The 24,041-nt window shown below is 35.8% G+C and overlaps 1 protein-coding gene across 1 annotated transcript in view; it reads right to left on the bottom strand.

Annotated features, from left to right (window-relative positions):
• Positions 1–1,853, bottom strand: part of ngfb (nerve growth factor b (beta polypeptide)) — a 32,735-nt gene extending 30,882 nt beyond the window's left edge. The window contains exon 1 of the mRNA XM_028445983.1: positions 1,701–1,853. The gene's annotated coding sequence lies outside the window, so the exon portion shown is untranslated. The remainder of the gene's footprint in view (positions 1–1,700) is intronic.
• Between the last annotated feature and the right edge of the window lie 22,188 nt (positions 1,854–24,041).

The following is a 24,041-nucleotide window of genomic DNA, read 5'->3' as shown; positions in this document are numbered from 1 at the left end:
TTTGATTAAGTATTTAGAGAATAAACTGAAAAAGTATGATTTGCTCACTGTATAAAGTATTCCATTTGAGGTCAATATAGAGCAACAAGATGTATCAGGAGGGTTTAAACTTGCTTCTAAAGTTTTGAAAATGTGAACGACAACTTGAGAAAGTTCAATGTTTAAACTACATGTAGTGTAGTAAACAACACTGCTTTATTTCCAACAGCATCAACATTACTTTGTGTTCCTAGTTTATGGAAAATGTTTGGCATACTGTTTTGAAAATACAATAATAATTCGTAGTTGGTATCACACCAAAATTCTCTGGAGAGTTTTTGTAAAGAAAAGTCTTTTTTTTGGTCAAACTTTCTGCTTTTTTTTGTGCTTCCACTCACACTTGAAGTAAAATAATCTATAATAATCACTGAGGTGGACATAGATATTAGGCGGGTGTTTAACAAAAATGAGCATTTGATAAAATATGAAGAAACTGTACACCAGCACCTGCAGTACATCCTAAGCAGAAGAAAAACAAACAATTGTTTTCTTTGCGACAAACTCATCATTCCTCTACGCCAGTGATTTTCAGCTGGTTCTGAGACATAGCAGTGTGTTGTTAGAGATCATACGGTGTGCCAAATGCATGTAATGCACAAACTTTTATATTGTTAGGGTCCAAAGAGACCACATTTCAATTATTACTGCAAATAAACCATATAGATAACCGAAAGTGGCTTTAGCATTAATAGTTAGAGCATGTAAAACTCCCTCGGGTCAGTAGGTGGCAGTAGTGAGGATTAAAATGCAGCAATACAATGTAAACAGTGAGACGATATGCTACGTAACTATTTCATTGTATATATCAGTGTCATGACTGAAAAACAAAAGTTTTAAAAACATTGCATTAGGTTACCATTAACCAATACTTTGATTTAATCCACTTGTTGTCACTGCAAAGGAATTTCTTGTTTTTTTGCAGAAAAGCCTCAGAGTTGGCAAGATTTTACGACAGTTTTCAAACATGTGGTGAAATCCAGGCATGAGATTTTCTTTTATCACATTAAACACTCTCAGAATCAGTGAATAGAAGATACTCACAGCCACGTTCATTATCATGGATAAAGTGTACCTCACATCCTTTCATTAAAGTCATTTGGAATTTTTAAATATACCTTAATCACAGCATAGTCACTCTCCAGTTTATCAGCCTGCTATTAAGTCAAGAATGCAATAATTTGTCCAAACCCTGTGAGACACATAATGTTTTAAAAGGTACCCTGCAGCAAAGCTCCTTGTTTCCAACCCAACATACCATGGGAGCACACAAACTGTGCAGGAATGCTTTGAGAACATTACCTAGCCCAAGGAGACGAGTGCAAGTCTGATCGCTGCTATTGTAACCTGATGAGGCTTAAGACTCAACACTTTCTGAGGGAATGTAGAGAAGATCTGATCTGTTGCCTCTGATCTTCAACCCAAAGCCCATAACTGCTGTCTATCACATATGTTTTCTCGGAAATCCTTTCCAGATAATTTGACCAAACTCCTGAAATGTGAAGTATAAAACATGTCCCAGTGCTGTGTGAGAAAGTATGACTAAAACCAATTCTTACAGACCACTCATAACTCATTCCCTGTTTTTGTAATGTGATGCAGACACATCGTAAACTACTTTAACCATGTGTATGAGAAGGTGTATTGATGAAGTAGTCCTTTACCTCTGGAAGTCCTTTATGTTCTGCCACTGCCGTAAGAACCTCCAAGTATCACTGAAATATATTCCACCTTGGGTCCAATATTAAGAGATGCGAAGAAGGGCAAGGGCCAATTCTTGTGTGATTCATCCCCAACAGTCCTCATAGATCGTGCACTTGTTTAAAAAAAAAAAAATGGTTTGAAAGTGAGTGGGAAGCTTGTCAGAGGCTGCAGACCGTGTGTGGTGGAGTGAAACTGAAGGTCCTAGTGCCTGCCCCTCCGACACACCCTCAGCTGATGACGGTTCTGAGTGTTTTACTGGAAATGATTTGTATTTTCTTCTCATTTTGCTGAAATAGGCTCCAGTGCTTTACGATACAAGAGAAAACTCACTTGTGAAAGAAAATACAAAGACAGATTCTTCTTGTTTTACGACTCAAAATCTTTGGAATATTGGCAAACAGATCGAGGAATATGATTTATAATGCTGAATGGTACTGTTTTTTTTTTTTTTCCTTTAACTGTTCCTCATTCATCTGAAAATATGCAGACAAATCTTTTTTTTGTGTTAATATTGGTAGTTTAGAACCAAAAATTTGCAACTATACAAAAACCAAACACTGTCTTTAGTTTGTTCCTCTGAGGATTTCTTTCATTTCAAGTGTGTCCTGGCAGCAGTACATAAAAGAAGTTTACAGTGTCAAAATAATACTAAAATGTTCTTAAAACAAATAAATAGCAGAGAAGACAAGTACATGAAAAACAATAAAATGTACAACAGTCAGAGTAAGTGCTTATGACAGATAAAACTTAATAAATAAAGGAGAACAAGGTGAAGTTTTATGTTTCCAAGTGCTGTATATACAGTAGAGAGAACATAAAGCATTGTATTCATGTGGCAACCTTTTGGGATTATTAGAGATTGTCTTCATATCACATGATTACTACAGCCTACTAAATCCACAGCAGCACTGTGTGTGTTTAAAGAATTACTACACAGCAGCAGCAGCAGCAGCAGCAGCAGCATTGAACTATAAAATAAAAACTCCTAAACCATCTGTTGTCCATCTGAAGACTTGTTGGAAAGTTGAAAAAATGTATCATAACTTGTGCAAAGAAACCCTTGTCATTTTTAAGGCAAGGAGAGGCAAATGTATTTGTACAGCAAATTTTATCACACAAGACAATTCAATGTGCTTTGCCTTTGATGTACCTGAATTAATGTTAACAGGAATACAAATCGTCTTCTGATCGAGAGGTTGGAGGTTCGATCCCAGTCTGTACCTGTCTATATGTCGAAGTGTCATTGGGACACTGAACCCTCCGCTACTTCCTAGGCCGCTGGACCAGCGGAGCCTCGTACCAGCGGTGTCCGCCAGCGGAGCCTCGTACCAGGTTTGATCAGAAGCAGGAGCGGGGCTAGCACCCAAGCAAAAAGCTAATCCTCAGAGAACGCCGCTTCCTTCCATCCTGTGTTCTAATGTCCGCTCCCTGGAGAACAAACTGGACTACCTGAAGCTGGATTTAAATGTAAGACAGGAGATGAGGGTGGCGGTGTTTGCACAAACACCATTAACAACTGGTGCAACAAGCTAGTCTCATATCACTGCTCTCCTGATGTAGAACTACTGACTATAAAATGCACACATTGTTCTTCCCTGATCTGTTATAACTTTTGGCAGTCTACAAAACTCCACGTTTTGGCGACTTCTGCGTTGATGACGCGCCATGAAAACAATCGATTGTAAAGCTCTTTAAGACGACTTCAGTGTGGGGATAAAGCTCTATATAAATCAAGTTCATTTACAATATGATAGACGATAATGGTCTCGCCATTATGATATGATACACAAAAAATGCAGTTGGAAAAAACAATAATATTGCTTCTTTGACACTTTATATATATATATTTATTAACTTTTTATTTTTCATTTATATTTATATTTATATATAGCCTCTATTAGTGTATTGTCATATTTCATCTCCTTCATTGCACTATTTTTTGGGTGTCTTTTGGGTGTTCTGTGTGTTGCCTTCTGTTGTTTTTGGGGGTTTTTTTCTTGCACTTTATCTGAGCTATCATGACAGTAAATATCCCCACTGCGAGATCAATGAAGCTACTCTACTCTACTACTTTAACCCTGGACATACAGTATTTAACAGTACAGAATTACTTTGGAAATGACTTTTTTTTTTTTAACTCAATAGGAATATAAATAATATGATGTGTGGTACAGCATGTAGATACCATTGTAATACCACTCGTTCTCTCGACGGTACATCGTATAACGTTTGAATAACCCGATATTTTAAAAATCAACAGTAAAAACATCAAACATTAAACAGAGATCAAATTAAACCACAACTTCTTCTACTACTACATAGATTCTCTACACACCTTTTTTGAGTTTCTTATTTAAGTACATATGCAAGACATTTCACATGCGGGAACCTTTCCAGTGACAATACAATGAACCAATTTTTGCCTTTGTGGATTTCAAAGACTATTGTTCCAGCCAAACTACTTTGTACCTCATTGTACTTTGATATTTTCCACACAGATGTGACTGGTGAATCACGGTGAAATTTGTCTGGCTTTGGCCTTTTCAGAGCTGACGCAATAGTCGACACAAACTCTTCAATGAGATATAGTTACACCGTGCATCATGTTCCAAGTATGTGTGAGTGTGCAAATGTTTCAAGTGATTGGAGCCTAAAAGTAAGACGGAGCAAACTAATGCATGTGTAGGAAAAGTCTCCGAGAGTGTCTGACCTTTTCCTCTGAATCCTAGTTTCACGCAAGGTCACAGAATAGTCTGCCCTCCCTAGGCCTCATAAATAGCTGATATGTTCATTTTCCAAAGGCTCCTTTACCCATGTTTATGTCACTAGCACCCTCGCACATCTGGATCCTCATAAAAACAAATGAAGGCTAAATCAGCTGCATAGCTAAATGTATTACACCTGGATTATGCCCTGACTTTGATCATTTCTATGACTATTTTCTGGCCAGGTCATGGCCATGGTTCAGAAAGCTGTTCCTTGTGAATTTTACACCACATTTGAGTAGAAGCTCTAGCTGGTCTCATTGCTACATAATGAATGAGATCCCATTGGTCCTGAAATAGGCATTACAGTGCAGTTCGTCTTTAGGGAATATGAAATACCAGACACCCTACAGGAGGCCAGTCGCATCTCTGGCATTTTTCTCCCTCTGTGCTTCTGGGATTTCTGTCCTGGCCACTCACTGACGTCCAATGAAACTCATTTCCACATCCTATAATAGTTCCTCAAGCCAGATTTGATTCTTGAACTTCCTAACCACAAATTCTGAACGTCCTTATAACCATTGCCAGGAATAAATGTTAAAAGAGAAATCAGGTTTTACACACATTGCACTTACTGTGAAGTAGGACAAACTAATGGATGAGTGTTTCTAATGGTTTGGACTGGTGCAGTTTTACCACACAGTGCTATTACAAGCTAAATAAGCAATCAAAGGGCTCCGACTGCAGGATATTACCCTATAACAAGGGCTTAGCATGGAGCAATAAAATGTTTTTACTACTGTAATGTAAATTCAATGTTCACTCTTTGTGAGAGCTTACATTTTTCATTTCCATTTTACATCAGTTGAAGGTTTTTTTTTTTTCCCCCCAATGGTTGCATCTCAAACCTGATTGGCCAAATGGCTGAGGTTGTACGGATGAATATATCAACGTTCAGTCACTTAAATGAGATTGAATTGCTGTGGGATTCTTTACAGCCAATGAAAGAACAGTTCTGTCTATGGTTTCCTCTCAATAAACCTTGTACGTTGAGAGGGTGATGATGCATTTAGATGGAGAGAAAACCCAACACATGCACCTGGTTTGCTTTGAACAAATTTTAAAAAAGGTAAATATTGAGTTTACTGTACATTTAACAAACTACAAACTGTTCACAACACAACTAAAAGAAAGGCTCTCTTTATTTTATTTTATTTATTTATTAATTTATTTTAAAAAGGCTGAGATTTGTTTGTTTTTACTGAGTTTGTGTCTGCTCCATCTGAGCGATGTATAGGTTTTCTACTATTTAAAACAAAAAAAAAAAAAAAAAAGCATATAAGTGAATTTAATACAAAGTAGAGGGAAGGTTGCCCTGCTCATTTTTAACATCAATATATAATTAAAAAGAACCAATAAGTGTCTTACAAGTGATATCCAACAAACAAACAGAATCCTTCCAAAGCACAACAAATAAACAGTGATGTCCGATATGTAACAACGACCAGAATTGTTATAAAGAAATAAAATAAAACCTGAAATGTAATAACTGATCAATAATGTAACAATGTTAAGTAATAACATTTAGTAATGTTCTTACATTATGGGGCAGGCAAAACTTTTTCCCCCAAATAGTGTCATAATTTTACTACATCATAGAGTGAGTCAATGATAAAACACTTTTTGGTAACTTTTTTTCTTCCTTTAGTTTAATTTCAGCTCAGTTACTGGACTTGAACTGATAATAAATAATACTAGGGATGTCCCGATACAACTTTTTCACTTCCGATACAATACGGATATTGCAGCCTTGAGTATTGGCCGATATCGATCCGATATCGGCATGAATCATACATACTTTTATTACTTATTTTGTATTTATTAGTGTGGAATGTTAGAAAAGACTTGATCAAGTGATGTTCCTCAAACAGAGAACAATAGTCAGCAACAGTACGTATGAGAAAAACTCACCCATTTATTGTTAACCAATTAGTTACATACATTTATCCTTCAACATAATATCTACAGTATTCTACAGTTGAATAGAATAAAAAAAATCAGAGATTTTAGTTACAGTCCGATAAAATCCAATATTTGTTTTCTGGCTGATATTGGACAGATATCCGATATCAACATCGGACCGATATCTGATATCAATATCGGATCGGGACACCTCTAAATAATAGTAATACAATTTTTACACTATTAGGGGAACATAAAGGTTTTGTTGCCTGCCCCATAATGTAATAACGAGTTGTTGCAAAACGTTGAGGCAAAAAGTTAGAACATTTTGGACTCAGCGTCTTCATTATTGACCAGTTGAAACATTTTGGATTTTATTAATATTATATTAATAATAATAATAATTATTATTATTAATAATAATCACCGGTACATTTTGGGCTCAACACTTTAACATGTCATGAACAGCACTTCACGCTGGGCTCCAGATCACAGATAACTCTAGATTTCTTGTCATGGAAAAAAATAGAAATGCATGTTGTAGTGCTCCACATCTGGCCCTCATCAGACACATCAACTCAGAGTTGGAGAAGACAACTGACTTTGCTGAGCAGAGCAGGAAGTAAGAGCTTAAACCTTCTGCTATGAAACATTCACAAATGATTATTAGTATTACACAGATGTAGCAGACACAAATATATGACGCAGGCTTTCTCATTATTTGCTGCAAGCCATCAATTGAGTACAAAAGGATTGCTGCATCCCCGTGTGGGGTTCCCCCAAACCACAGCTAGTGATGATCTGAGGTTTAAAAAAGGATTTGTATTTATCATTTGTGCAGCTTGCGGACCACCAGCCAACAGCCTGTGCCCTGTGACCTCCTGTCAGCCCCGCCCACATCAGCCAGGGGCCACAAAGCAGATAGCCTTTCAGAAAAATCTACCATGGACAATGACTCTGTTGTCCATGACAAAATGCACTAAATTTCACCTTGGGATCTTATTTCTTTTGGAACTGAGGAATTTCAACAATTTGATAATTTTTCTGAGTGATTTATATCCGGATGCCTGAGCTTCTCATTTCATGGCAGGTTAAATAACTCCTATTCATACAAATTATTTTTATTTATATAAAATTAGTCTTTTTCAAAAATACAAGATGCAGTTTCATAATGTTAAATTAGTTTCTGTCTCATTCTGTTACGTGACGTGTTTTCCAGCACATATTTACAGCTGCTGCGGATCAATTTTCTATTGTTGGTGTTTGTTTAGAAAGACATTTTGAATGCTTTGCCCTGTGAGAAATGACAGTCAAGCTTTTATCTAGGTTCATGAGGATGTGCAGAAGGTTCAAGGTATCAGATTCACATCTTCTCACAGTTTTCTTCCCTGGAGGTGGGATAAATGTCTAATCACAGTGCCTTAGCAACCTTTTACCTGCCTGTCATCTTCTTTCATGTTGTCCAACTCTGTTTATCTGCTCACCATCACCATTCATGACTTGAACATTCACTCACATCTCTAAAAAAACACAAATTTTATAATCACATAATACACTATATAATAAGTAATGCATCATATTAGTTGACACCTGGATGACAAATATTATGTTTAGAAAGACACTTTTCCCAAAAATTTAAGTGTTATTGGACCAAAATAGGTGACGATTACTCCTTCAAGCAAGTTCTAAATATACAAAACATCCAATAAATATAGCAGAAATAATAAAGGCTTATGTTCACAGTATTTATTTATTTATTTTTAATTTTTTTCAGGGATAGTTGTGTGTTAACCTCATTTTCAAATGACATGGAGAATAATCGTTGCGGTAAATTGCCTTAGAATGAGCTATTTTACTGTCATGAGAAATGAATAATGTAGAAATCTTAGGTCGTGTTCAAAATGTCATACCAACGTACTACTCATACTAAATCTCAGGTCAAAATTAGTATGTAATGACAGAAATATCCAGATGCTTACTATATGGGAAACTTGGAACTATACTTCAGTGGGAACGGTGATCATCCTAATTCTCCTAATACTACTTATAGTACATAGTAGACAGTATATACTCATTGAGTTTGAAGCGCATAGTACGGAGTGTGCCATTTCAAACAAAGCTTTAAACTAGGTGTGGCCTGAGTTGCCTGTAAATGGTATGAGAAGGGCCTGGAGTCACGGCTGCCCACGCTGCTGAATGAAAACAGAAAAGTTCCATGTTTTCTTCTGCAAAAGTCCCCAATAGCTCAGGAAAAACTGTCTACATCTGTTATAGACGCTTTGTGTGATGAAAAGTCACTGGAGGAGTCTGACAACCTGCTAGATACAGCGACAGAGGTGCTAAGACAAGGCAACACTGCACGTCGCTCCCTCACTTATTGGAGATTGTGCATAATTTGTGGGCATCAGGGAGATACAGTATGATTATTATGCAGGGGACCCCAAACGTGCAGGATATTTGTGACGTCTGCATGCACATGCTTCACACAAGTTGCAGCTTTGAACTTTCATTGGCACCGTAAGATCTGACAATTACAGAAGATGAACGAATGAATAAATGTATTCTACATTTTATCTTCCTGAAGTAGTGACCGGAAGCCAGTGGTGGCAGTTTAATGCCAAAGGGTGAAAGACAAATGCTTGACAGGGGACAGTATTGTCACACTCTCTGATTTTTCCATGATTTTATTACACTCGTCATCATCCACTTGGAATGTTTCTCCATGTCAAGTGTGCGGTTCTACACTGAAACACTCTTGTGTGTGATCCAGTGTGTGACTCCGAACACAAACTTCTTCAAAATCCCAGTTTCTGATTCTTTAAGGAGAACTACGCACAAACTGCTTATAAATGAGGTAAATTTCAAACTTTTGCAGTTCTGTTTGCTAGTCAACAGCAATGCAAATTCAATCAACAGGAATATCTACCAATATATTCACTTACTAATGGAAATAACACCAAAAGTAACTTCAAGTTACACATTATCTATAAATGTGGTTGTACTGGCAGTTTTGCAACTGCGCCTTTAGAGAATTAAAGGGGACATATCATGGTTTTAAATCCTTCCTTTTTACATATAAATCATACAGTTATGGTCTATATAAAGCGGAACTGCACTGTTTGGGTCTGAATTCCTCATTATTATAGCTCCACAGGCCCATTTTCTACCCCTTTTCTGATGTGCTTCTGAGAGCAACTCGTTTTGGTGCGGTCTCTTTAAATGCAAATGAGACACTCCATACCCCGCCCCCTCTTCAGGTGACACTCGGTTCAACTCCACCCTGCTCGGCCATTTTTGTACTTTGACAGAAGAGATACGGCTATGTAGCAGTGCATAAACTTTTTATTCACACGTTATTTACAAAATGTCAACAACAGAAGACTTGTCCATCCAGCCTTACATGTTACAGCCAGAGTCTGACCCAGCGGAGCGAGATGAAGATGAAGATGATGAACCTGCAGAACCCTAACAAGTGAGCTAACACAAGCACCGAGCTAACGCTAACGCCAAGCTAACGTCACGAAATGCATTTTAATACAGTCTTTTCAAAGACAAAAACGGCAAAATGAAATGACTCATGAAAACTTTAGACTTAAATTAAACCACGTAGGCCATATCATCAAGGATCTAAAACGAGCACACAGCGCTAACATATGAAGTCTGAAGACGGTGCAACTGCTAATGCTAACAAAACAATGACAGGGACGTCTTATCATCACACTTTTTAGCGTTATTTACAGCTTACCAAAGTGCTCTGTTCGTCGTCTCCAAAGATAGAAGGAATTGAACCCTCAATCAGACAAAGTCTTTCAGCAAATCCTTCTTTATACTGGCGGAGGTTGCTGAAGCAGTCACCCTTGAAGCGCTTCGCGCACACAAAAATGACCTTACCCACAGATGTGGGTACATTTCCGTGAAAAATAAAACTCAACCAGGCACTTTGAAAAGGTTCTGATGCTGGGAGACGTTGTAATGAAGCGTGTGGGTTACTACATCCAACAACCCAACATTTTGACTTATCCTCTCGTAACTTCGGCATCCTTGAGCTTAGACTACAAAATAAAAGCGAGAAATAAAAATGGCGGATTGCTCGAAGTGTTGGACCTGGAGTTGATGTACTAATTTGGCAGTTCCGCTGCAAATACTGTGATGTAATAGTTCAAAAAACGTAATAGAGAATAGAAAAATCGAAACAGATTGAAAAATATGAGCAAAACAGAATATAAAGATATCTACGGAGCAGCTGAAGAGACTAATTAGATTTTTTCTGTACTTCTAAACACTCTAAATATACAACAAAATGCATTTAAGGGCTAAAAAAGTGGACTATGTCCCCTTTAACATGGAATTGTCAGCCCCACCTAAAAGAGATTATATACATTTCTATTCAGAACAGTGGTGGAAACATCAATGGAAACATTAAAATCATAAACGTCATGTCTCGCTCTGTAACTTTGAGCAGCCGCCTCTCCAGAATTCTGTGCATAGACCAATATCTGACATCGATATTGGATCTGAACACCTTTAGATCAAACTAATATGGCCAAATACCAGTTCTTAAAAAGGGGGGGGGAGGGGTGAGAGCTGACCTTGCCCACACACTGGAGAGCTGTCACTCATTCAGCTCCAGGGTATAACTTCCAGGCTCCACCCCTATGGCCTGAACCATGGCAGGACATGAGGGGAGATCAGGGATGTCAATTTAAGTTGATATTATTTACAGTTTATACATAATTTGCTAATATTATTTGTCATGCAAAAATCACTTTTTCAAGATTTCTATCATGTTAGTGTGTCATTCCCTCCTGAAAAACATACCTCCAGTGTTTCTCAGATTGACTCACGTATTTTGTAATCTTTAAATCTCCTGCTAGCAGCCATTTTCCTGCTGTTATGCTTGAGGGGACGAGGCTCTCCCTTGGGGACGAGGCCCCTCCCCCTCCTATGTTCTCTTCCTTAGTTCAGCCAACAGCACCCGCCTCCACAGATTTAGCTTTTAATTTACTTATCTTAAATACTTTTGTAAGTAACTCATGGCTTATGTTGCCTGTACTCATTCATGTACACATTAAAATAAAAAAATAAAATAAAAATGTAAATAAAACTTGCACCCCTCTCCCAGCTTCCAGCTCCGTCAAAACAGGTGCAGTCACAACAAACAGCTGAGAGATAACTGTGTGTCGATCAGTTTACTCTGCTCACCATAGTAGCTACCTGCCTTTAGTTTTTAAAAATGCCTTCAGCGAGAAAATTTATTTTTGGATGTGAAGAAAACAGTCCTCTTTTGGATGAAACAATTTGTCAACAATGGTTGGAGTTTATCTTTTTTAAGCGGCCCTTGTCCAAAAAAGATCCACCATGTTTGTTCCAGGCACTTTTAAAATGACTGCTTTAAAACAAGAGATTATTTGAAACTGCAACCCCTACTCTGGGCTACTTCTTCAGAGCCAGCAGCAGCACAGGTAAGCCCGAGTGTGCGTGTGTGTGTGTGTGTGTGTGTGTGTGTGTGTGTGTGTGTGTGTGTGTGTGTGTGTGTGTGTGTGTGTGTTTGTGTCTGAGTCAGTGGAAAGGGAGAGATCACTTCTCCTCTGACAGTATGTTAGCATTCCTCACTTTCATAACCACTCAAAAATGTAAAAAGTAGCCAAATACAGCAGACAGAAAAACAGAAGTAAACAACATCCATGCGTGTTTGTATGAGTACTGAAGGGGGAGTGTTCATGGGCGTGTCAGACAAGCTTGGAGTTTCTTAAAGAGACAGAGGTGAAATCGAAGTGCCATGAACTGTGTGCTACAGGGGGAAATTTCTTTTTCTTTGGTTTTTTTCACATTTGCTGCATTTTCACTGCAAAATTTGGGTAGCATAGTTATTTGAGAATGCTATAGAATGGTACTATGTGGTACATGATACCCCCCCTTTAACCCTACTGTTATCCTTGGGGCCAATTTGACTCAATGTGTATCATTCAAAAAATTATAGTTGGCTTTTTTCTTTGCTTCATATTTCATGACGTTTCCTCATTTGATGGGTACCATTGATTAATATTATCATTATGATAATCAACGTGCTGAACACATATTGTATGCATTGGTGCCCCTCTGGGGTCAGTTTGACCCAAGCTGTTTTATGTGAGACCTAACATCCCCACACCTGCAGGTGCAGAGTTGATACCAATACCTCTGATGGGACATACTGTATCTCCGAGATTTTTTTTTTACCACTTAATTTCCTAATGCAATTACAATCCTTATATATACCTTCATTATGATGATATATTTATAATGTCTATGAATTCTAATGATATGTTTTCCTTTCAGCACATATTTCATTACATAAGAGGACTCACTAAGATTTAAATGCCACTATAAATGTGTTACATCCATTAAGGCAGAAAGGATGTGTATACAGTGGTTCCAAAACTAGGGGGGTACACATACATTGCAGGGGGGTACTCGGACAGATTTAACAAATGATTAAAAACTGAAGGGAAATGTTCCTAGTTCCTTTTTAGGCTTTTTTTTTTTTTTTTTGGAGCAAATTCACCACAAACTACCAGTAATATTGCTCAATAAATGACTATATTTTCTTGTAATTTATTTAAACGGGATCATTTTATGAGGTAGAGGCCATTTTATCACACTTCTGATAATAGGAGACAATAATTTGCTCCATTTTAAAGGAAGACCCTATTTATTTACTATTTAAGTTATCACAAATAAGTTGCATGATATATTATTTTTAAACAATTTACACATTGTTTTCAATTTGTAGATTAAGCCTTAGGAAACCAATGTTTGAGATACATTTAGGGGTTTATGAGAGCCCGCTGTTCCACATTTAAAAAAGCATAAAAAAACTTTTCCGTTTCCATCAGTCCAAAGATTGGCCCTTGAAACCAAATATGACAGAGGCGGAGCCTATTTCTACAGGCTGCAGAGACTTTGGCCTCTGGTGTGGGTTGGAGCCTGTCATACCATCAGCCCTCAGGCAATAAGCGGACCCCCACCACCACACACAGACTCAAACAGAGGATCAGGTGACCCAGCAACCTTTGAAACTCTGTCTGTGATCAAACCTTCCGCTTCAGTGAGGCCAGTTCAACACAGGCCTGTGGCTTTTTACAATGACGCATTTACACAAGTAGATAAATACAGAAAAAGGTTTAGGCTCAACAAAGTGTCTTTGTTTTTAACCCTTTGTTCTTTTCTCACCAATGGCCTGTTTATGGTTGACTATATTAACGGTGCTTTGTTTATGGCAGTAAAAACCTGGGTCACACTTTACTGGAAATTTGAACACATGAGGCTGACGTTACGCTGTCATTAAGTGTTGTTCACTAAATTATCACACCTTTGGAGCTATGTTGGCATTTTTGGGTTAGAAGGAGGGATCTAGTGGGGTTAGGGTAACAAACAACACTCAGGCTTCATGACACCTTATTCATGCTAATGACAGGTGTCATGTCATAATAATGACAGTGTAATGTCAACCTTTATGTATCATAACTGTACAATTCATCACTGTAACCTGACAGCTTTGATTGTTGTATATATCTGTATTATATTTGTACAAATGTATTATTAATCTTATTTTATTTTCTACTGTAATGTATTTAATCCTAATTTCATTAACAATCTTTTAATTAATTATGAGCGTTTTTCTTTCTTTCTCTTTCCTTCTTTGTTTAGCGTTTATTATTTTAAATTGTAATATTTATTGAGCCTCTATAACCCAAGTAATTTCCCCCTAGGATAAATAAAGTATCGAATAAAAACAAATTTGAAGCTAACAGCTTTCTGAAAAGTATAGATTTTTGCTTTCAACTGTTATCTAAAATAAGCTTACCTAAAAAAAATGACAAAAAACAGAAAAACTAAAACTGTGAACCATGTGACTAACCTTTACCCACGTAACTAAGCAACTGCTGCTCAGAAAGCTTTGTTCTTGGACTTCAACCGACAAACTTGTAGAAGTTTGCTCCTCTTTTGAATTAAAAAATATCTCATCAGTTCCATGATTATTAATACCTAATACCTTTTTATTTTTATTATAAGTTTAAAACTCATACTGTCTGTCCATCAGCTGGCTGATGGTGCCCTGATCAGGGTGTACCCTTGCTTAGCGACCTTTAGCTGGGGTACACCAGCAGACTCCCACAACCCTGAACAGGAAACAAGTTGGTCAGACAATGAAGAAATAAATGAATGATACTATAGTGTGTGTACTGTGAATGGAAATGTTTTAAATGTAAACTATTATATAATTTATTAAAATGTTTTATCAAACCTTTATGTTACCGAGAAGTCCCTTGAAATGTATAGTTATTTACTTTTCTGATGGAGACTTGCATGTCTAATATAAGCACACCAGAATTGAACAGTGATTATAGAATAATACAAAATCCTTCCTGTGTTCTGAAAATGTGATTGCTTTCCCATCACCTGTGACCTGAGCCGATCCCACACAGCTAAACTGAATTAGCTCGAAACTAAAAATGTAAGAAGGCTCGCAAATATTCGGCAATCTGGAAACCAGATGTGACCTTTCAATATCATAAAAATCCCCCAAAGCAGTCAAACACATTCTGAAATCTATCATCTGAGGATTGATTCATGTGATACCATTAAATAGAGAGCACTTTGTCTGGAATTCACAATGTCTCCAAGGTTATAATTACACTTTTAGTGCAAGATAACAAGAAACCACACTATAAATAACTGTCAAACAGGTGCTATCACTCTCTAGGAATTGATTGTATATATCATTGCAGCCATTTCCCCCATTTGTGACCTTTAACATGAATGCAGGTAATAATAAGTATGTGTGTCCTTGGCTCTTTAGACCTCAGGCCCTGAGTTTGTGTTTCTTGTGATTTTTTTTAAACAGCAATAATTAGGTTTAAAGTTGTTCTACCAAATGAGCAGATTAAGAAAGAAAACACTTCCAACCTTTTCCAGTCAATCAGCTGCTGTTAGTCCAGCGTTGGTGCTTGAACAGGATGTAAAGGAGTTGACTCACATTAATGTGTTGATCTGCTGCCCTCCTGTGGCAACATGGTGATATTAACGATAACCACTTCATTTTGTATACTGATAAAAATGTATGGCAACATTTTTGGCAACAAGTGATAATAACGAGACGATGAATAATTGGCAAAAATGCATGTGAATGGAAAAACTATGTCAAAAATATGTATTGATATTAGGGGTGTGTATTTCCTGGCATCTGGTGATACGATTCGTATCCCGATACATAGGTCACGATACGATACAATATATCCCGATATTAAAGTATAAGGCGATTATTGTGATTTTTTTTTTTTTTTAATATATATATGACTTAAAAACTAATCTGTAAATTTATACACCTTCATGAGAATATTATGTATGAAATATATCTTATTGGCATATTTTACACCCAAAACATTGGCTTTAACATGCCATGTGCCAACAACTTAAAATAAAAAAAAACATATATATATATATATATATATATATGTATATATATTTTTTATTCTATTTTTTTTTATTCTTTATTATTTGTTTACTTATCTATTTTTTTAATTAAAATTGATATGGATGGATTTAAAATCAATCTGAGAATCATATCATATCGCAATATATCGCCAAATTGATTTTTTTCAACACCTCTAATTGATATGTTCGTCAATGACTAAAAACTAAACTAATTTCGTCATATCACTCATGTGATAATTGATAGCATCAAATCCATACTTTTGTATTTACAAACATTAATACCATCCAATATCAGTTGATCAATAGTAATTGACTCTTATGGTTTACATTATAGTCAACTATGTCTGTAACAGAAATAGTCGACTAAAATCTTAATTTCATTAAATTGACTAAAAGTAGACTATGGTATAATTGAAATAATCCTGATGACAAAATGTTGACTAAAACAAGGTTGCATTTTAGTCAAAAGACTATGGCTACGTTCAAAATGTCACACTAACGTACAACTCATACTAAATCTGACGCCAAAATTAATATATAGTGCATTCACATTAGATAGTATGGAAATATTGAGTGTGAGAGAAATACCTGCATGTATATTGAGACATTTTTAAAGTATGGACGGTGGGCACACAAGTCATACTCAACCATCCCATGATGCATTGCGAGCAGAAGTAAAATCGTCCTGGGACCGGCTTCAAGCTAAAAGTCAAACATCCCCTTTTCAAAACAAAAGCATCTCTTCCTGTCTTCCATTAGTTTTTCAACACTTTTGTAAATACGGCTCTTGTTTTGAAGTTAACCGGATGTTTAGTCAGTAGCACAATGGCAGGTCTCCGAAAATCCGAAGTAACAGTGACTGCAGTCCGCAGTTCGGGGCGGAGCTCAACGCTGCTCAACGTCGGCATGCTAATGGCTCTCAGCCCGCAGTTGCTATTGTGCTGTGTGATTCTTATACAGTTAAAAATAATCAACCTCAAATTAAATAAATCGTGCCACATAAATAATTTTATATGTTACATAAGTCTATAGGCATACAAAAATAGATATGGGTTAGGGTAAGTCTGAACATGATTGGTTTATTGAACGTTGAGCGCAGCCCCAAAAGTTGAGGGCCGCCTGAACTGCAGGCTGCAATCAGGGGCTCCTCGAAAATCTTGGAATGAAATGTGTTTCCGTAAGTTTTATGGATCAAATGATCACATGTTAATATTCTAGTTGCTCACTTTCTGTTTTCAGAACTTTCAAAGGTGGAGAATCAACAGATATATTTAACCTCAGTGTGCTTCAGGTTCTTAGCGCTGTGTTCATAATGCATCTGGAGAGATTTGGAAGTGTACTTCAGTGGGAACGGTCATCATTGTTCATCATCCTAACAATACAAACTGAGTTTGTAGTACGGAGTATGCTATTTTGAACACAGCCTATGTCTAAAACTTAATCAAAATTTGCTGTCAACATTAACTGGAAATTAGATAAAACATCCTCTTTTTAATTTGTTTCCCCCCCTCTTTTTTCTCATTTTATTAATTTAATATGTTTAACTTATTGTTCCACAGTTTTTTCATAAGACTACCAAAAGTATCAGATAAAAAATATTTACGTAATTCATTTATCTGTATTGTCCAACTTGTTTCGCATGAAAGAACAAAAATTTTAAGTGATGGAGAAAATGTCAATACCGCATATTAAGAAAAAGTAATATTACCATATTTAAAATATTTTTAATATATGCAGTCAATGCTTATTTCAGTAAGATCAAAGCATTCGTTTTGATCATTGTGTGTGCTTCTCTTGTCGACACACTGCCAGTGGATGAGCAAACCATTCTGTTTTTGAAGCCTTTATCCTCAGAGGGCAGGTACACGCCTGTTCAACAGCTCATTACAGAAAGAGCAAATGAACTCTCCCAGGGATCATTTCACTATGTGACAACAACAGCAACTACACAACAATATATTCGGCACACTAGAATACTCCAACTTATTTGGTAATTATACGCTTCAGCTAGAAATCTGTGCCCTGATCATGTCCTGAGAAGTCAGACTAAATGTCAGGAGCATCAGCACAACATGCAGAATCTACCCTGGAGGCACCAGTGCCATCATCCCAGTGACAGTTGGGTGGAATATGTTAAGATTGGACTTGGTCTGGAACTGATTATTCATAGCTATACTGTTCAGAAATAAGAGCGTCATTGCTCCGTACCTTCAGAACAAATGCCTCACGCGTGCTCATGTTTAAGATATTCTTGCATACCAATGATGCCTATATATAGCGAGAAACATGCATTCCATCCTGCACAAAGCCCCTGTGTAGGGAACTGTAGTAGGCCGTGGTATTTATGCAAAATGCTGAACGTAAACATCAATATATAATATGGTTACCTATAGGTGGTAACGGCTGCTGGAGCTTCTTCATCTGCAAATTAAAGTGGTTTCATGCACTGACATTTTCATTGTTGGGTTTAAAATCAATATGTATTTGGTTCAAACACATTTTAAAATGAATTAATTGTATTAATAAATGTAGGTGGTTGTTGTTGATAGACAAACCATCCCATGAATGCAGCTGAATAATACTGTTATTACTCCTTTGCGTATAAGAAATGTCTTTGGAGTCAATTATATCAACTTTTAGCCTTGAAATATACATATTATTTCTTTAAATGTGACCATCTCCATCTTGGACATTTCAGACAATCAGCGTTTACATGTTATCGTCACATATAGGATAACAGATAATCAGACTCAAAGAGTAAAATAGCTTTTCAATCCAGAGTTTTGGTGCTTAATAACATGTGATCCAATTCTTTGGATGTTAGGATGTTATTCCTAAGAAAGCCAGGAAAATTTTGACAGATTTCAATGTCGCACTTATCAAAAAACAAGAAATGGAGCTTTAAAAATGGTGGTGAGCACAGTATTTGGATGCAACTATCATCCATCTTTCTAAAGATCTACACATGACACGCCTTCAGCTGAACAAGGAAAACAACTTAAAAGATGGACGACTACGCTACCATAGCAACCATCAGATGCCTTTAACCTCATCAAACCACCTTCCTTGAATAATCATTATATCACAGTTTGTCTTACATGTCGACCTCCACAAGTGTGAGTTTATTGTGCTTATTGTATATGCAACTCATTCCTACTAAAGGCGTTTACACAGTCTTTTAGTTGAGCTGTCTATATGAGATTTGGTTTGAGATTCCCTTTAATTAAATCTAATATATATTTTTTAATATATGGTTTTGGTGTATTTGTTATAATGCATGGTATAACTTTTAACTGTGAAAATGCTGAAAATAAAGTAATTTTGATTAGTATTGGCTCTATATATATATATAAAAGCATTAAAACCATCATAATAATAACCTATATATGTGTGTCTTTGGATTATGATACTGGTTGGAATGTATGATACAATTTGGTGCCAATATGCTATTTTTAACCTGACACAAAAGAAATTAAAAAATTAAAATAAAATAATAAATTAAAAGTCATCATAATCTGGGTATTTCAGTATATAATGATGGTTATAGTTCTGATCCTGATCTATTAGGGCTGTTTTTGTCCCCTGATCTAACATGTGGTTCACTCCTCAGATTTAGAGATCTTAATCTGACACACTTTGTTTTTTATTTTTACCTTTACTGTGAAGAAGAAAATAAGGAGAAAAGTTGAAAATTCACTTGCTTCCAGTAAAGATCAGAGTGAATAGAGAGAGTACTTCTCTATTCTAAATGTAGCATCGTTCAGACTGACTTGATGTTAATTAATTCGTTTTACCTGATTTAGGTTATTTAGGTTTTTAGCCATGAAAGATCATGATTTCAAGTATAGTTTTACAACAACGCTAATAGAATTTGATAAAAAAAGACATTAAGTTTAAATAGTAAAAGCCATAATTACACTTAAACCTTCGGCCAAAGTAACCAATATATCCATTGGCTTTTACCTCATACATCGTGCACTATTCTACAGTGTGAGCCTGATCTGCTGAGGAAATGACAAACACAGCTGCGTAATGAGCACTTTGTAATTGGGAGCTTTTTCAGATCAGAATGTGACCTTGAAGTCTCCAGAGAGCCTTTAAATTAGAAGAAGAAGAAAAAACACACACGACAATGATGTGTTTGCTTGATCTGCAGGTGTATGTTTCGTAGTAAACAACTGTCTGTCCTGATTTCCCACGCGTTTCACTAAATTGCATGCAGATGATGTGCTTAACACAGTTTATCTCTGAAGCTGATTAGCGTCTCTGCTCAATGGTTTAATACAAGGACACAAAAATCCACATTTATTCAGTGTGCTCCTCCATTTACTGGAAACAACTTTGTTCCAGCATTAATACTTAATGCCTCTTGTCATTATTCACCTGAAGATTGGAGAAAAGTGGTCTGTCTAGTCAGAATATTCATATCTACTGTACAATATGTCTCATCTGTGCCGGAATTTCTCATTTTTCATAAATCATTATGCAAAAAGGAGGGAGTCCACTATTTCCAATATAGTTTGTTTAACAAGATGGAGAACAAATATAAGCACAATTGATGTTTTCGAAAAAATGTGTCTCTCTGTTTCTTTTGCGTAAATTACTGTTATTATTTTTTTCTCATCCCAGTAAAAGAGCCTATTGTAATGTGTGTGTTTTATCCCACTACGCACCAATACTCACACATGTTCCCTGAAGAGAAAGAGCTTATACAAGTGTCTGCAGCTTTAATTGAACACCAGGCTAAAATTCATATCAAAAACAATCATCCTTAATATTATTAATTAAATAGTTGTGAAATAACTAGGTCTCATTTGGGGTTTCGCTTGAAGTTATCGCTTTCATCAAGTTATATATATATATATACTGTATATATTAGCAAATTTAGAGAAATTTGGATCAATAAGCATTTTTTATTTATTCAATCAGAAATAATACCATTGTGCATTGATAAACCTCACCACATTATATCCTTCAGTAATAAAATAAAATAATAATCTGCTGATTAGAAGCAATTGGGAAATAAAGTATTTTTGCAAATATTTGGATAATTTTCTGAAGAGTCGGCCCCAAAGTTTAGTTTGGTGTATTACTTTATTTTGGAGGGAACACGCAGAGAAAAGACAATAATAAACAGACTAAAGATGCTCTGTACCTGTTTCCATCCTGTAGCAGAAAAACATAAAAAGGATTACACATAAAAGAGGTCACATACTGTACACCTGAGATATACACTTAAAAGCATTTTTAATTGTGACAGAAAGTCTTATTTCACAGTCAATAAATGTGTGTATTTAGAAGACTCAATCTTTTGCTCCAAAACAAAACATCAATATATTTGAGTATTTGAAATGTATTTATTCATAGGATATATGATGAACCATCTCATTTTCAAGGGGGTCTTCGGTAGTGTTCAAACTAAAAAGAGATGCTCAAGACAGAAGCAGCTGTACATGCATTTCACGTAATACAAACAATAATACATAGAGGCAAACATTACAGTATGTTACATACTTCTCCAAACACAGACACACAATACGCACAAACACACACAGGGCTCTCAACTGTTGAAGGTCATAAACGTTTTACCAACATTTAAGAAATAAACTAACAAATATAAGGTATGAGCAAGAAAACTTAAAAACAGTGATACATACATTTTGAAGGTATTGCACAAGAGCATTTTAAAACATTTCTGGTTCTATAGGAACACTAAAGAATATTTGAGAAGTGTGTTTCACATTAAAGGAAGATCTAAAAGGAAATAAATATTGTTTCATATAGTCAGGATAACTAAAATGAATGCATTTAAAAATAAAAGTAACCAGTGACGTTGTCATCTAGAGCAGTGGTTCCCAGCCTTTCTTGCCTTGTGTACCCCTTGAGCCTTTTTGTCATACCGTGAGTAACCCCTCACTCATATGTGTGCAACTGAATATTCAACACAAGTAATTTTATTTCATCTTCATAAATTGAACCATTAATATTCAGGCATTATCTTCTTATTGAACTCAAATTAAACATAAAACTATGTTGCCTTCAAGGCAATAAAAATGATAAATACTGTATAAGAAATATTATCATAGTAAACGTTTGTATTATTAATACTGTGTTATGATTATAATGTTATTAAAGAAAAATAGTTGAAATTAGAAAAAAAAATATAAATAAATAAATGCAGAACAAATAATTAACCTGTCTGTGTTATATACAGTATATACGTCCCCTTTAAACAGGCATTTGAATTTTAAAAACAAGTCCTAACGCACACGTACCATTTTATTGACGGACTTATGAAATTAATGACTGAGAATATTTTTTATAATCTTGGAAATAAATTCTTCATTTTTCCATGTACCCCCTGCCAGGCCAGTTGTTGATACAGCAGACAGTGATGAATTATGTGGGATAGCAGAGAATAAACCTGCACAGACTGTTATGAACAACACTGAGGGATTGCAGATTAATAAGTGTGGTATTTTGCTAAATTATATTAACGTAATCTATAATAGGAAGTAATATTTGACTAATCTATTTTCTTACTAGAAAATTAAAGCAATTATTTGACCAATAACGCCAGTTTTCTGTAAACGCTACAAAGCACCTTGGTTAATTAATGTCAAATATGTTCTTTCTTGATATATTGTAATTAGTTTTCATGTGGGATTGGCTTGATATTGGGGTTGAGCAGAATGTAAGTGATTTGTGTCAGTGTGAAATCCACTCTTTACACCATAGTTTGACATCACTCCTCTGTTTGCACTCACGACTAAATAAAGGGTGTGAAAACGAGGGCACGTCTTTCTTTCTTCAGGTTTTTTCTCATGTTTTGTCCCCCCTCAGTGCTAATATATTATGAATAAAGCCTGGCAACTTGTTTATGCGTGACACAGTTATAAACTGTGAATGATTGTATAAATATTAACAACGAAACACCTGCGATAATGTTCATCTGTATGCTGTCTGATCTTCTGACATAAATTATTTCTATTATGGTGAGACATGACACAAATAAATAACTATATATATATATATATATATATATATAATTTTAGGCAAAAGAAGACAGCGGTTGTTAAAGTACAAAAGCAGATTTGAAACTGCTTTTAAAAAATTCAAATAAAACCCAGACATTTAGACAGCATGGAGATGTTGGTAATTTGTTTTAAACAATGGCAACATAAATTAAAAACTTTAAAAGTGACTTTTTTTGCATTGACTCCAATTGTTCACAAAATTCAAAATTTCAGATTAAATTTTGTTATTTTCCAAACATCTGCATCTACCATGAATTTTTTTTTTTTTTTTTTTTTTTTTTTTTGTTGTTATTTTAATGAGCATTGGAAATGTTCCATATTTAGCAAAAATGTGCAAGTATATGTTTACATTACCATTTAAAATCTAATTGATGCACGATAAGATCAGTTTTAAATCAAAAACCTGTGTGGATCGTTTGTGTTGGACAGTCTGAAGATGTTTTCTAACAAGCTTGGTGTCAGTTGAGACACCAAACACAGACTTCCACAGTATTTACGGCTCACTTCAGATGCTGCTTTACCTGTCAGCGCTAAAGTGCCAGTGCTACGATTGGTAGAGATCAGCAATCGTATAATACGGTCACAACATCACTTAGCTTGTCACAGGCTGCAGATATACGACATTTTCAGGGCGAAAACCAAACCATTGGCTAATGTGCTTGTGATTACAGAAACCCTGGAGGTAAATTCAGCTTTTAGTGCAGATCCCACTGAGGATGTACTGCCAGCTCTTTAAATGTGCAGCAATGTGTCTAAAGAGTACGGAAGCGGATTAGTGCCAATTTTGATGAAGAAAATCATTTTGGGAAAATCAATAATAAAGTCGAAATGTCCCGATTAAAGTCGAAAAGACAAGACTAAAGTTGAAATTTCAAAAAAGAACCCAAAATACAATAATGTGATAAAAGTCGAAGGTTTGCTATTAAAGTTAAATCTACGGAAGCTGACTAGATCCATTTCACCATATTGTCTACGACAACAATCTCCATCAAAACTGGTCCTAATCTGTTTCCGTACAGCTCTTCAATAACCACAGATGGACTGAATACTCCACCTCTTCCAAACTTTACTGGTTTTTCCTTTTGAACGGAAAACGTTTTTAGCAATATTTCTTCAAAGT

The sequence above is a fragment of the Gouania willdenowi genome, chromosome 5 (genome assembly GCF_900634775.1).
Source record: "Gouania willdenowi chromosome 5, fGouWil2.1, whole genome shotgun sequence".
Lineage (NCBI taxonomy): Eukaryota > Metazoa > Chordata > Actinopteri > Blenniiformes > Gobiesocidae > Gouania > Gouania willdenowi.
Note: the sequence above shows the minus strand (reverse complement) of the source record. Positions and strands in the feature narration are given on the sequence as shown.